Source organism: Macrobrachium rosenbergii, chromosome 7 (assembly GCF_040412425.1).
Source record: "Macrobrachium rosenbergii isolate ZJJX-2024 chromosome 7, ASM4041242v1, whole genome shotgun sequence".
Classification (NCBI taxonomy): Eukaryota; Metazoa; Arthropoda; class Malacostraca; order Decapoda; family Palaemonidae; genus Macrobrachium; species Macrobrachium rosenbergii.
Genome location: NC_089747.1, coordinates 7,987,501 through 8,003,871, shown reverse-complemented (window position 1 = coordinate 8,003,871; position 16,371 = coordinate 7,987,501). Strand labels below are relative to the sequence as shown.

General features: G+C 35.4%; 1 protein-coding gene across 5 annotated transcripts in view; it reads left to right on the top strand.

Annotated features, from left to right (window-relative positions):
• Mef2 (myocyte enhancer factor 2) overlaps positions 1 to 16,371 on the top strand; it is a 790,604-nt gene that overhangs the window by 10,349 nt on the left and 763,884 nt on the right. The gene's annotated exons all lie outside the window — the stretch shown is intronic.

The following is a 16,371-nucleotide window of genomic DNA, read 5'->3' as shown; positions in this document are numbered from 1 at the left end:
TGATACGGAAATTGAGTTTTATGCAGTGACAGTCGCCAGATTAACAAGTAAAAAATGCGCCGAAGTTTCTTCGGCACAATCGAGTTTTCTGTACAGCCGCTACAGCGTATAATCAAGGCCACCGGAAATAGATATATCTTTCGGTGGTCTCCGTATAATGTTGTATGAGCCGCCGCCCATGAAACTTGAACCAAGACCTGGTGGTGGCCTATTCTATATCGTTGCCGGAAGCACGATCGTGGCTAACTTTAACCTTAAATAGAATAAAAACTACCGAGGCTAGAGGGCTGCAATTTGGTATGTTTGATGACTGGAGGGTGGATGATCAACATACCAATTTGCAGCCCTCTAGCCTCCGTAGTTTTCAAGATCTGAGTGCGGACAGAAAAAGTGCGGACGGACAGACAGAGCCATCTCAATGGTTTTCTTTTATAGAAAATTAAGAATAATATTTCAGGAAGTCTAAACTGGATCTTCGAACTTCGGTCCTCATTTTCTCGTTTTGTGTTCCTCATTTTTTCCTTATTTTCACATTTTGTTTTCTTCATTTTTTAATTTTTGTTCCTCATTTTCTCATTTTGTTTCTCATCTTTTATTTCTGATTTCCTCATATTGGTTTCCTGATATTCTCATTTCGTTTTCCTCATTTTCTGATTTTTCCTACATTTTCTTATATTGTGTTCCTCATGTTCTCGTTCTGTCTTCGTTATTTTCTTATTTAGTTTTCCTTCATTTTCTCATATTGTGTTCCTCATTTTCTCATTTTGCTCATAGAAGGTATACTGTATATATATATATATATATATATATATATATATATATATATATATATATATATATATATATATATATATGTATAATATTATATATGCTATCAGTCGAGAAACATGCAAGCGCCATCCTGGGTCAAAGTATTTTTTTTATTTAATTTATTATATTTAAAAATGGCACTTGGCATGTTTCTCGACTGAAAAGCTTATATATATTGATGATCTCCATACGCTATGGAAACCCAGACCTCTCTATCAAGTTCTGAAGATCCAAAAACACCACAATTAGGGGGAAATCACATAATGCATGGGTGACAATACACGCAACGCGTAACAGCGTATCCTCACGGGATAGACCGTGAGTACTGGAAGATACGGAAAAGGCAAATGATATTCTTTAGACGTAGACGAAACATATACTTCGCATGGACTGTTGAGGTTCAGAACCCCTGGGTCTGTGATTACATGCAACACGCCATGAAAAGATATTATTCATGTTACGTCATAGTCAGAGTATTATTTTGATAGCTGGCCTTGGGGCCACAAGGGCCCGTGCTGCTTGCGAAGAGTGAAATCGAAGTCTTATCATTTAATATTTGTGTAAGGTGTTTTGGAAAGGTTGGTATCATTTAATATTTGTGTAAGGTGTTTTGGAAAGGTTGGTAGGATCGAGTCCTTGGGTTCACAACAGACCTCTTGCTCCCTTTGACACCTACCATATATTGGAATTGAAGTTTAAAATGAGGTCATTCAGAGCTGAGAACAACGTTGAAATAATATTAGGAGAGGGTGGAAAGTAAGATGGAAGGAAGAGAATATGAACGGCGGAATAAAAAGAAATGAAGTGGGTTGCAGCTACTGGCCGAAGGGACTCTGCAAAGGAACCTTTGCCTGCAGTGCACTGTGTGAGGAGCACTGACGTCAGCACCCTCCTATACTTGTCATACTAATAGCCTCGTTTGGCATGAGTCCGGGCAGGCATAAGCCAGCTTAATCTAAAATATATAACTGACTGAGACCTTTCTCTACACTATGCAATCCTTATCCAGCTTTCTTTAACGTAATAAGGACCAGTGGTAAATAGATACAGCATAGAGAGGCCTGCTGTTTCTTGACGGGATCATTCTTTGCTTCCTCAGTTTATCATCAGAAATACGCGCATGCGCACTGAAATAGCCATCTATGCTGTGTCAAAATTGAAACTTTTCTAGTAGGATAACAAACAGTGTGTCAGAGTTAAATATGTCAGTGGAGATCTTAAACGATCAAATTGATTGTAGAAAATTCTTTTCTCATCTCTACTACATTCCTCCCATCTGTTTTGGTCTTGAATTGAGTTGAATATAGAAATTGGGGCAAAGGCCAAGCACTGGGACCTATGAGGTCGTTCAGCGCTGAGAGGGAAATTGACTGTTAAAAGTTTGAAAGGTGTAGCAGGAGGAAAACTTCGCAGTTGCACTGTGAATCAATTGTTAGGAGAGGGTGGAAAGTAAGATGGAAGGAAGAGAATATGAAAGGAGGTATAGTAAAAGGAACGAAGGGGGTTGCAGCTAGGGGCCGAAGGCACGCTGCAAAGAACCTTAAGTAATGCCTACAGTGCGCCGCATGAGGTGCACTGACGGCACTACCCTCCTACGGGGTGTTTTGATCTTACTGACTACAGAAAAGGGCAAGTTTCCTTGCTGGCATAAGGCCATTACGGTGAAGAAAAAACCATTCTTCTCTTTGTGGGTGATTATGTCAGGTTGCGGTTTTCTACCTGTTCCGGGCAGGGGAAATAATCACAATAATTGCCGTGACCACCAGCTCCCCTTGCACACTCCCGTAGAAGTGAGTTTGTATGGAAGACGCCACTTAGCGTAGATCAGAAATGAGTGAAAGGTATCCATTTGTCAGTCCCTTGGCGTATATGTATGCGTTGTTTAATCGCAGGTTTTTGGCTGCCGGAGTTGTGGACGCTTCGCTGATGATAATCCTGTGGGGGTCGGTAGCTGGTGGTGGTAGTGCTCTCTCTCTCTCTCTCTCTCTCTCTCTCTCTCTCTCTCTCTCTCTCTCTCATTTTGATGATAAGATTGTGGTAATTATAGCCGAAATGTTCTCTCTCTCTCTCTCTCTGATTTTGATGATATGGTTGTGTGCTAATTTTAGCCAAAATTTTTTCTGTTAGATCTCTCTCTCTCTCTCTCTCTCTCTCTCTCTCTCTCTCTCTCTTTTATGTTTTCATTTTTATGTTACGTTTATGTTCTAATTGTAGCCAAAATGTTTTCTGTTAAATAGGTCTCTCTCTTTCTCTCTTTCTCTCTCATTTTTATGATACGTTTATGTTCTAATTTTAGCCAAAATGTTTTCTGTTAGATAGGTCTCTCTCTCTCTCTCTCTCTCTCTCTCTCTCTCTCTCTCTCTCTCTCTCTCTCTCTCTCATTTTGATGATAGGGTTATGTGCTAATTTTAGCCAAAATGTTTTCTGTTAGATAGGTCTCTCTCTCTCTCTCTCTCTCTCTCTCTCTCTCTCTCTCTCTCTCTCTCTCTCTCTCTCTCTCTCTTTTTTATGATACAATAATGTGCTAATTTTAGCCGGAATGTTATCTGTCAGACGCGTCTCTCCTTCATTTGATAAAACGATAGTGAGCTAATTGCAGGTAGATATATAATCGGTCTGTATTAAACTTATTGATTAACGTTTTCTCCCAGTACCCTGTGTAATGTTATCAATGTTTTGGGAAGAGAGAGCGTTGAATTACATCTGTACGTAAGTTCTAAAGCATTACGCCCATTTAGGGGGATATAGTGCCGTCAGTGTATTGTAGGCATAATTTAAGGTTCTCTGCACCGTCCCTTCGGCCCCTAGCTGCGACCCCTTCCATTCCTTTTACTGTACCTCCGTTATTATATTTTTCTTCCATCTGACTTTCCACCGTCACTTCACAATTGTTTCATAGCGCAACTGCGAGGCTTTCCTCCTGTTACACCTTTCAGACCTTTTTGCAGTCAATTTCTGTTTCAGCGCTGAATGACCTCATAGGTTCCAGCGCTTGGCCCTTGACTTAAATGTTGTATTCCACTGCATACTTTAGGAGATTTCAGGGTCAAATGCTTGTCTGGATGGTTTTAAATGTTCCGTTTTATACATCTATCATTGCATACGTGGAACTACAATGTATACTCGTACATATTCAAAACAATGCAAATGATAATACTGAGAATAAAAAAGTCTCTGCGATAAGACAGCTTCGTTGTTGGCATTTTAAGAAACCCTATCTTTAAAATGTCTTAGTTCTCGAAAAAGCCAAACACTGGAGTAAAGATATACATATTTATAAGAAATCCTCATACAGTTTCGGAGCGCAGTGCTCCCTGTTCACTGTCTCCATACTGAAGAAGGAGCATTTCTTAATTTTCCAATATCTTGTTTTTTCTTTTTTCCAAGTTTCAAAGTTCGATACTGATCTGTTATCATCAAGCCTTTGCTCTCGTTTCTGCTTTAGTCAAAACACTCGTTTTGTTTTGTTTTAATGGGAACAGTCTCGTGTTTTGATTTAATCAAAACTTTTATTTTGCTTCGATCAAAGCACTCTCGGTTTATTTAGTTTTCATCAAAACACTTGTTATATTTTTTGTTAATCACAATATTCATTTGAATGGTTTTAATTGAAACACTTTTTGTTTTGTTTGAATCAAAACTCTCATTTTGTTTTCTTTGAATCGAAAAAAAACTCTTTGTATTTTGTTTAAATCAAAATACACTCGTTCTATTTTGTACAAATCGAAACACTCTCACTGTATTTTATTTAATCAGAACTCTCTGTTTATTTTGCTGTAATCGAAGCATTTTGATGGCACAAGAATCCTTGAATTCCTGCGGAGAAAAAAAAAACAAAAAAAACGCACAGATGTGACAATGATTTCCTCGAAGTTGTCGTCGAGGTACCGAGGTAATTCTAGTCCGATATTGAGGCCTTTGGTGGTCCCGTATTTGCGGCTGGGAGCTGCCGGTATGTCCGCCTTTATTGCACATTGTTTATTTCTGAGGTTTGGTAAGTGTTCGATATTGAAGGTAGTAGTAGCGTTACTGCACGAGAACTCTCATGAAGTAATTGATGTTATTGTTATGGACAGGAAGGGTTTAAAGGAATGAGTGGGGATGTGTGTGTATATATATATATATATATATATATATATATATATATATATATATATATATATATATATGTATATATATATATATATATATACTATAATATATATATATATATATATATATATATATATATATATATATATATATATATATATGGTTTATATATATATATTATATATATATATATATATATATATATATATATATATATATATATATATATATATTTAAAGGATATCTAAAAACACTATTTATTAATGACAAAAACCGTGTATTTCAGAGTTTGTTATTCAAAATATATGGTTTTTGTCGTGTAAATAGTATTTTCATGGGTCCTTTTAATTTCACAGAGCAATAATAGATTACAGTATAAGATATACATACATACACACACAACACACACACACACATATATATATATATATATATATATATATATATATATATAATATATATATATATATATATATATATATATTTATATATTATATATTTGTATGAACTTCGTTTTAGTGAGCTATAGAATTATTTTCTCTGGTAATATGTACGAATCCCATGAATTGATTATTTTACTGATTATTACCCGTACTTCGAACGCATTTATTATGTCAATGTATATGTGTAAACAGATTGTTTTCAGTCCCGATTAAAATTAGATATATTTATAATAACTCCATTAGCATTCATTGCTCGTATATCCGGGGCTGTTAGTGCCGTCAGTGTACCTCATGCGGTGCAATGTAGGCATCACTTAAGGTTCTTTGCAGCGTCCCTTCGGCCCCTAGCTGCAACTGCTTTCATTCCTTTTACTGTACCTCCGTTCATATTCTCTTTCATCTTACTGTCCACCGTCTCCTAACAAGTGATTCTTAGTGCAACTGCGAGGTTTTCCTGCTGTTAACCTTTCAAACCGTTTTCACTGTCAATTTCCGTTTCAGCGCTGAATGGCCTCAGTTGCCCCAGTGCTTGGCATGCAGGCCCAAAATCTATAAATCAATCAATCAATCAATCAATCGTATATCACTGGTCCAAAAGAAATGTAATTGAATTGGGAATTGCTTTTGCGCAGCCTACTGGAACGAGTCCCACGCTTTCCGAAGAAAGAGGATTTTTATGTTCTTATTTTAACTCTTAATCGATCACGTTCAGGTGAGACTTTGTTACCTGAAGGCGTGAATTTCGCGAAGCCATTAGCACCATTTTATTTTGTCAGAAAGTGTTCCAGTTGATTAATTGTGTTCTTGAAAGGTGCAAAGGTGTAAGATATCGGTTTACACTCACTTTCACAAGTCTCCGTTATATTTTTTTTTAAGATATCTGTTTACACGCACTTTCACAAGTTTCCTTTGTAATTTTTCTTTTTAACTTTAAATATAAAAATTCTAGTAAGAATGATGAAAGTTGGTACATCGTGTTTTTAATGGTACCGTGGCAAACGTTTCAGATTTTATTTTTTAGGTTTGTGCGCGTTGCGTGTGTGTGTGTGTGTGTGTGTGTGTGTGTTTTGCGTTTGTGGGCGTAGGAAAATAAAAATGGTTAGTTTATTTACTTTATATAATTTTTATTACAAGCTTTCAACTGATATCGTTTCAGAATCGTAATAGGAATGAAACAAAAAATGATCTTTTCCACGACGAGCTACGACCGATTGTATGGGGGAAGGGCCCTTCATATATAATAATGCTATTTTCCCTCTATTATAACTCTGTTGAGAATTACCCTGTGTTTATTATATGTTTGCGTGTGTTTATATATATATATATATATATATATATATATATACATATACATATATATATATATATATATATATATATATATATATATATATATATATATATATATATATATAGAGAGAGAGAGAGAGAGAGAGAGAGAGAGAGAGAGAGAGAAATGTTAGATTTAGTCCTTATTGTATTTCTCCTGTTCCTCGTTTTCCAGGTAGGAAAAATCATCATTTTTAATTTACCATTTTACTACCAGGTTAACAGAACCATAGATTTCTTTATGTGCCATTTACACGAATATATGTTATATTTGCTTTTCATGCTCATATGCATAACCGCATCTTCTAGTTACTCCACGATCTTTCCTAAATGCTCATGTTGCATTAGTTAAAATCATGCTCACGTAGTTTTATCTGGTGTTATATCGTGGTATTTATGTGTTCATATAATTACGCCTTTCGTAATCTGCCGTGAAAAGCTTTCAGAAACTTTTACTGTTAGCAAATTTTTTTTTCCTAAGAAATAAGCATTTTTCAATGGTATTTTTTCTAACAACTTTTAGTGTCTCGCTGGCAGGCTTAGCTCCAAGCAGCGGTTATTAGAAGCCAAATTGATGTCAGCCATGATGTTCTTGCCGGCGTGATGTCGGCTTAACTACCAGGTGTGAATTCACTTGTAAACTGAAGTAGAGAAAGTAATGGTTAATTGTAAATGTTTTGGAGCAAATGTGAAAGCTGCCAAAGGGCTTTGGAGTTTAACTTGCTACTTTAATGTATAAATGTAAAGATATATATATATATATATATATATATATATATATATATATGTATATATATAATATATATATACATATGTATATATATATATATAATATATATATATATGTATATATATATATATATATATATATATATATATATATATATATATATATATATATATATATATATATATAAAACATTATTTATTTCATCTGCATTGTATATGAGTTGCTGTGGACGTCGGTATTAAGGAAAGTATATTGTTCTTCCGTGTGAAAATTTACAGGTTATTTCTTGAAAATTTATTCCGGATGCTTAAACCATTCAGAATAAATAAAGCTACGTTAGCCTTAATATCCTTCGAATTCTGTTTAGAAGTTTACTGCGCAGGCTTTGTGGTTGAATGGAGCCTCTAGCGGATCCAGAAAAATTTCATGGGGGCACCAATTTTCATATTATACATACACACACACACGTATATGTGTATGTGTATATATATATATATATATATATATATATATATATATATATATATATATATATATATATGTGTGTGTGTGTGTGTGTGTGTGTGTGTGTGTAGGCTACTTAGTAAATGTCTTCTTATAAGAATAGGTATAATTGTTCAAGTACCTTGCAATATTTTTCATGGGGGAGGCACGTGCCCAGCTCCCCCGCCCCCCGGATCCGCTAGTGAATGGGGCACATCGTTGAGTTTCAGTATAGTTTGGTGTTGCCAGGCCTTGTGATTAGGGTCCAGACTCTTTGGACTATGAGAATGATATGGCATTATACTAGAGTACCTGTATTGTCGAAAATGCCGGTGGTATAAGAGAGAATCGAGACGGCAAGTCTCGATTCAAGGGACGTTTCGTATCTTCCTTTCATTTGATACACCTAGGTGGCTGCCTCCGGGTTGGAAGACGGCAAGTCTAAGAGTGGAAATCTCTACCCGTAGAGTATCGTTGCAACACGCAGGAACAATAACTGTATCGGTATGCACGGCATTTAGTGTTGAATTCTATTTGCAATGTCTTCTTGTAATAATAATAATAATAATAATAATAATAATAATAATAATAATAACAACTCAACTCTAGGTGTACATACAGTGTCTTCCAAAGCAATCTGTTGGTCTCTACTGATCAAGAACAGGAACATGGGAGAAAATAGCTTAGTTTTCTACCGTTGCTCTCGTTCTGGTAGGGGCATTGGCATGTGTGATGCACCGACTAAGGTAGCGTTTTGGAATTTTGGTTCTGTACCGGTCCTGTTATCGTAGAAGTCGTCGATTATATCAGAATCAAAGGCTGATTAGTAAGAGGAATGTGAATATTACAAGTGAAACCTCTGAGCTGAGTGTGTTGTTACGAAAACAGCAGTGGTAGGTAACGTAATTCGTATAATTTCAATATCTGCAATGGGATATTTTTGAAATTTTTGTTAGCCTATATTTATATTTTTTCTGTCACCGCACATTTTCTTTTATTTAGGATTTAATGGCATTTTTGCATTTTCAAAGCGAATGAGACGATCTGTTATTAGCGTGCATGTCTGGAAACACCGAAACGATTTACGTCAGTCAGAATTTTCCTTTTGAGTATAACTTATAAGTATATATTTTTTCTGTCACCGCACATTTTCTTTTATTTAGGATTTAATGGCATTTTGCATTTTCAAGGCGAATGAGACGATCTGTTATTAGCGTGCATGTCTGGAAACACCGAAACGATTTACGTCAGTCAGAATTTTCCTTTTGAGTATAACTTATAAGTATATTTATAGCCATAATTCTTTCCTACTCAAGATCTTGGTTCTACTGAAAAGGGCTCAAGATTAACGCCATTTTTGGGTTTTATTGCGACCAGAAGGTCCTGTAGTGGCTTCGTGGTTACCCGTGGTAATTCCATGTGATGTACATATACGTCGTATGTTCTAGTTTTCTTTGAGCCTGGGCTAGAAAATGACACTAGGTCGGCTGTCCAATCGGATTTGTTTAAAAAAAAAGTATACACAAGTAGAATTAGCTGATGGTACGACATCTTGCCACGAGTAGTGTTCTGGATCACATGTAATCAAGACAGAATTACTGTGTAGGGTAGGGAAGATATTATCATTTTTAGGGAGAGGGGGTAGGGCTTGGAGAAGGAAGCTGGGGTGGGGAGGGGGTTAATGGTAGGAAGGGGAATGCGTGTAGATAAGAAGCAAGACCCTTTACTTATTTGGGGACTGTACCGTTCATTACGCTGTGAACACTGTATTGTGACTTGACGTGTCAATCTTGACAAGGGCCATTTGCAAGCCTGAAATCTGGGAGAACGCTTAGCCAGTACTTCTGAAGGTTTTTCATCTTTTAGTTTTTAGTCCTGGCGATTTGGCTGCTTGTGTTCATCTGTGTATTGATATTAATATATTTTTTTTTATTATATACGGCTTATGCCTTTATATTTTATTTATATTAATATATATATATATATATATATATATATATATTTCCGTTCATAAAAGTAATTTGTTTGTTAAGTAAGCGCTTTTTGTTGAAGGACAAAATAAATGTATCACTAAATGTCAAATTTCATTTAGTCCACTATATTTGTGTCAATATTAATGATAATTTTTTTAAAGGTATGCATACATACATACAAACATACATACATACATATATATATATATATATATATATATATATATATATATATATATATATATATATATATATATATTTATTCAGCCTAGGGCCACAGGAAAAATAAAAGGAGTACCAAGCGCTTTCGTGTTATTTCAACACATTTTCGAGGTACCAGCTCATTGCATTCTTATCCATGCAACATTTAATCCTAATAGGTATTATTTATTTATGCTCATTCATGCGATTATCACATTTCCACTTACTCCACATTGCTTGAACTTTAACTTTATTCGCGTAGCAGTGTATTTGATTATTTGATATTCGATAAAACTGATAATCTTCAGTTAACACCGTTAAAGCGAAGGGGAAACGTAATAATTCAGTTTACCACTATCTAGAAGGACACTTACATGAGAGGGGAGCCTTCCTCGCCGTCGTTAAAGTCTTTCATAGAGTTTAATGTTCATTAGATTTCTCACGGTGAATTGCCCCTGCCGTATTCTGTTGTGGCCTTTTTCGGGTCTTATTCTGTTACAGTGATTAATTCTTCTCTCTCTCTCTCTCTCTCTCTCTCTCTCTCTCTCTCAAGATTAAGGTTTTTAAATTGAGGTGATGAACTTTGTCGCATGGTTTTATTTGTCTTCGTGTGTTCTTATCTGTGATACACGTACGTGCATACGTGCATAGATACACTCACACACTTCTTCTCTTCTTCTTCTTCGTTTTAACGTGGTTTTTTCCCATTTTTATATGGGGTAAGCACGATGCCTTCTTTTGAAGGACTTTGATTTATGTGTGGGTAGGCCGTAGCCTCTTTTTGATCGTGGCTGCCCTGCCTGACATCGCTTAGACCCCGGTAACGAATGTGTACATGTATTGTACCAAATCCCCAGCTCCCTTTCTCCCAGCAGCGAGGAGAACTGGGCGGTTAGGTGGGCAGTTCGAGACGTGATACACTCACACACAAATATGTGTATATATATACATATATATATATATGTGTGTATATATATATATATATATATATATATATATATATATATATATATATATAGTATATAGTATATATATACGCATATATACATGTGTGATTGCATCTATGTATGCATGTATGTATATATTTTATATATGTATATATAAATAGATATACATAGACTATATTATATATAAATATATATATATATAATATATATATATATATATATATATATATATATATATATATATATATATATATATATATATATAGCGTTATAACAATTTTAATCAGTTTCGTAGCCAAATAAGAACCCCGTCGGCGTAAAAAGTTCAAAGGAACCGACCAAAATCAATATTTGCAGGACACTTTCAATGATTATCTAACAGTTTGCAATTATTTACCAATAATATAAAAATTAACAACACCATCAGCAGCAACCACAACCATTCCGAACATCGACGACATCGATAAACAGAGACCGGACGACACTGAAGCGATTCCTTCTCTCCGTCGAAGTTGGTGGATGATGACCCTCTATGGGTGATTATGGGTGTGGTTAGCCCCCCCCCCTTCCCCCCACCACATCCCCCGGGGGTGGGTGTGGATGGGATTGGGATTGGGTGTGGGATGGTGTTAAGTTCCCATACGACGACCATAAACTCCTCCTTTTTTTTATTAGTTTTTTTTTTCTTTTTTGTCCGCGTCACGTCCTTCCCAGATCATTCACCTGCTTGGCAGCAATGCGTCTGAGTACCGAGAGAGGATTGCAGGATTGCTGGATTGCTGGACTGTTGTTGTGTAATGGGGTAGGGTTGCTGCTTGCATTGGTATGGACTTGGAGGGGTGAATGGTTTTTGGGCATGGGCGTGGACATGTATATATAAAGAGATAAACATTTAAGTGTTTGAATGTGGGTTCATTGTTGTTTTGTTTAGTTTCGTATTTTTCAGTAAACCTTTCTTGAGGTTTCTGTACCATCGTCAGTACTGTCTTTGTAGGACATGTATATTTGTGACTTCTAATAATATGTATCAGTCCTTCGTTAATGGCTTGAAAATAAAGTCGAAACCGGTCTGGACTCTTACTTTCCACCCTGTGGTAATGCGGTGATAAATAAATCGTGTTCTAAACAGATTATAATCATATATTATATATATATATATATATATATATATATATATATATATATATATATATATATATATATATATATATATATAGAGAGAGAGAGAGAGAGAGAGAGAGAGAGAGATATTAAATATCTTACGGTCTACTCAGATTTTTAATCATGGAGGTACATTTTCTGTCATCTTCACTCCATATGCTTTACAAGTTACATCCGGTTGTTTTTACCAATTCCCATGAATCTCCTTTGAATTGCTTGATAGACACAGATGAGTAATGTAATGAGGTAGTTAGGAGGAAAAATAACGAGTCAGTGGGATGTTGAATATCTTTTCACATTAATTTTGGATTTAGGCGAAATCTGGTAAGCGCCGATTGAGGATAATTCTTTCTAGGTTAGTCATTGTATTTTAGATTTACGTTTTACCTCTTGTCTCACTCTGTTGGCTTCTAGTTTTCTGTAAAAGAAAACTATTTGCCGGGTTTATCTGTCCGTCCGCACTTTATTCTGTCCGCACTTTTTCTGTCCGCCCTCAGATCTTAAAAACTACTGAGGCTAGAGGGCTGGGGTGGTGTGTTGATCATCCACCCTCCAATCATCAAACATACCAAATTGCAGCCTCAGCCTCAGTGTAGTTTTCATCTTATTTAAGGTTAATTTAGCCATAATCGTGCTTCTGGCAACGTTATAGGATAGGCCACCATCGTGTCATGGTTAAAGTTTCATGGGCCGCGGCTCATACAGCATTATACCGAGACAACCAAAAGATAGATCTATTTTCGGTGGCCTTGATTATACGCTGTTGCGGCTGTACAGAAAATTCGATTGCGCCGAAGAAATTTCGGCGCATTTTTTACTTGTTTTGACTCACTGTCGATTATCTCCGATTCCTACGGGTCGTGTCAAGTTTCTGAATATCGAATACTGGCGTATGGTTTCTATCAGCAGTTTTTAATGAAAGTGAAAAGGGTTTTCTTTCTGTGGAAAGATGTTACATTTGAGATAATTTGTAAAGGGTTTCAAGAACTTATTGGCATGTTTGTTTCACAATAAAATGGAAGTAAGAAAAATATGAGGAAAATCCCAGCCTTGCCTTTCAGAGGAATTGTGTAGAGGTTCATGAACTTACTAGCATCTTTGTTTTCAATAAAATGGAAGGAAAATCCCAGCTTTACCTTTCAGCGGAATTGTGTAGAGGTTCATAAACTTACTAGCACCTTTGTTTTCAATAAAATGGAAATGAGAAAAATTTAAGGAAAGACTCGTTTTACCTTGTGTAAAATGAGTGGCTCTGTTAGACTTGCTTCTCTTGGCGTTGTGGGATTTCATTCTACAAAAGAGAATTATTGTTGAGCTTAAAAACTTAACAGTCGGTGTATAGTTAGAGAAATTGACAAAGAAGTTATGAAGAGTTAGATAATATTCTCATGGGTATTTATTTCCTCCACTGCTTTTGGATTTTCACGTTTCTGTTTTAATAAGACTGAATATTGAATAATATTATCATGAGTGACCATTATAAAGTCTTCATGTGAGTACGCCTTATGGCTGTGGGACCCGAAACCGTTTCTTAGGAAAAAAATAAGTGGAGTCTAGACGTGTGTGTATGTGTGTGTGTGTATGTGTGTTTTACTGGTGTGATAATGAGACTTCCAAATGATCTTGTTGGGTAGAGCGCCATGGATGGCAACTAGCCGCAATATTTTGAGCAAGAGACGGTGCGAAATATTTAAAATTCGATCTACAAAATCTCTGAAAAATATAAAAGAAGTGGATACTCTAATTACGCATTTTAGATAATTAAAAATAAGATTCTTTTTTGAGATATAAACACAGTTTCTTGATTTTTTTAGATTTCTGATAATAATAACCAAAATGCGAAAATAATGACTGCAAACAGGAGAGCTACACACGCTCGCAAAACACGAACGCTAGACGGTAATTTAGCCCTCTTAACAGTTTACTTAAGTTACAGTAATTGGATGATTTTTTTTTCTAGAGCCACCGTATGGAACCCTATCAGCGTACACCCTTCGTCGTTTATGTATCTGGATCCGTTACATGCTTAAGTACTCAACTTCATTCTTGTGGTTTCACGTTTTACGACACTTTTTGTAATCAACGCCATCTATTGGTCGCTCCCGGAGTCGTAATGTATGGTCGCTCGGTCTGAGAGGTAGGTTACGTCTCCCTCTAAATGAGGTTCCAAGATGATATCGCCCTGTGATCAACACGCAGTCACGGTTTTTGCTGTTTTAGTTTAAAGCTGTTATAAATACCTTTCCGCGTTATTGCTGTTTGTTAGTTAGGGCCTAGAGGTTTTACTGATGTCTGCTTTTGGCTGATATAATTATTTTGTTCGTGGTTTTAGGCTTCTGTTTCCTAATATTAGCAGTTATGACTTGGACCATGTTAGATGGTCTCTTGTTTGTCAGTTTTTCGTAAGCTCTATGTTAACAGATCTTTCACTATCCTCTTCTCCTGCCGAGAGCAACCAGATTTGCCGAGCAGCAGTACCAATATTCAGTAAATGTGCCTCGCTGTTGAACTTCATTTTGAAAAAGCACTGTATTCTAAATATCATCGCCTAGCAGAGATCATGAACCTTCTAAAACAGTTTCCAGTAAATAGATAATGACACTGTTATTCGTTGTGTCACCTTTCGTATAAAAACAGTTGTAAATCTATAACAGTTGTAAATCTATAATATCTGTATGCTTATGTAATGCATAGGGAACACAGGCATTGCTAGTTGAAGCGTGAATCTTACGGATCACTGTATTGTATGAAATATTATAAAAAATATGATAACTTTAATTAGTTTTATGACTTCGCCTCATACCACTGGACTGTGGAACAGTCTCCCTGAGAATGTCGTGTAATTGGAACTTCAAAAGTTCAAGCGATGGTGCAATGCATTATTACCCTAATACAATTCTCCATGTATTTTAATAATTTAATTACATTTTTATCTATTTACTTATTTATTAATCTTAATTTGTTTTCCTTTTTTAATAAGTAATCTCTTCTTTCTGTATTTCCCATTACCTTCTGTTACTTCCTTCTCATGAACACTATATTCTTTGGAAGCTTGAATTTCAAGTCAATGGCCCCTTTCATGGGCTTGTACGTTATGAGCAGGATTCATCAGTGATAATATTCTTGATCTCTTGTAATTTTTTTCTTTAAGTGACTCGGTAATCAGAGGATTATTGATCTTTCACTCTGTTGAAGTCTTATAAAACTGATTAAAGTTATCATATTTTTTATAATATTTCATACAATACAGTGATCCGTAAGATTCACGCTTCATCTAGCAATGCCTGTGTTCCCTATGCATTACATAAGTATATAGATATTATAGATTTACAACTGTTATAGATTTACAACTGTTTTTATAAGAAAGATGATAGAACGAATAACACAGTGTCATTATTTATTTACTGGAAACTGTTTTAGAAGGTTCATGATCTCTGCTAGGCGATGATATTTAGAATGCAGTGCTTTTTCAAAATGTAAGAAACGAGTGACAGTGTACCGTGCCTTTTCAAACGGAGGTATAGTGATGAGTGAATACAGTGTACTTTCAGTCGAGGCAAACCGTAGCTAGGATGGGTTGCTCTTCAAATCTAGTGATGCATGCATTTTCTTCATAGCGAAGTTTGCGATAGTCTCCTATTCATTAAAGTAAAGATTTGTTAGGATAAGGTGATATTTTTTCAATCGAAACAAAAGATATATGTTATATATATTACATATAATAAATATATTATATATATATATATATATATATATATATATATATATATATATATCTTCTTCTTTCTTTTTCTTTTAACGTGCTTTTATTACATTTTTGTATGGGGTACGCACGATGCCTTCTTTGAAGGACTTTTTGATTTATATATATATATATATATATATATATATATATATATATATATATATATATATATACATACATACATATACACACACATACACTGTAAAGTTAGGTGGGGTAATTCGGTGCCCACACGAACAAAGTACACGACCGTTGGAAAGTCACACGTTTAAAAAAATACAGCAGATTGCCGCCACCGTCGGAGATCAGGACAGGAAAATGACATGATGTAATATCCTGGTGCAGAGGAACGCGTTAATTAAAACGTTGGAGTTTCGTAATTCTTCCGTTCTTTTTTTTTTTTTTTATTTTTACGAATATTCGTGCGTGTGCGTGTGTGTATGGGTCACTTGTAGTT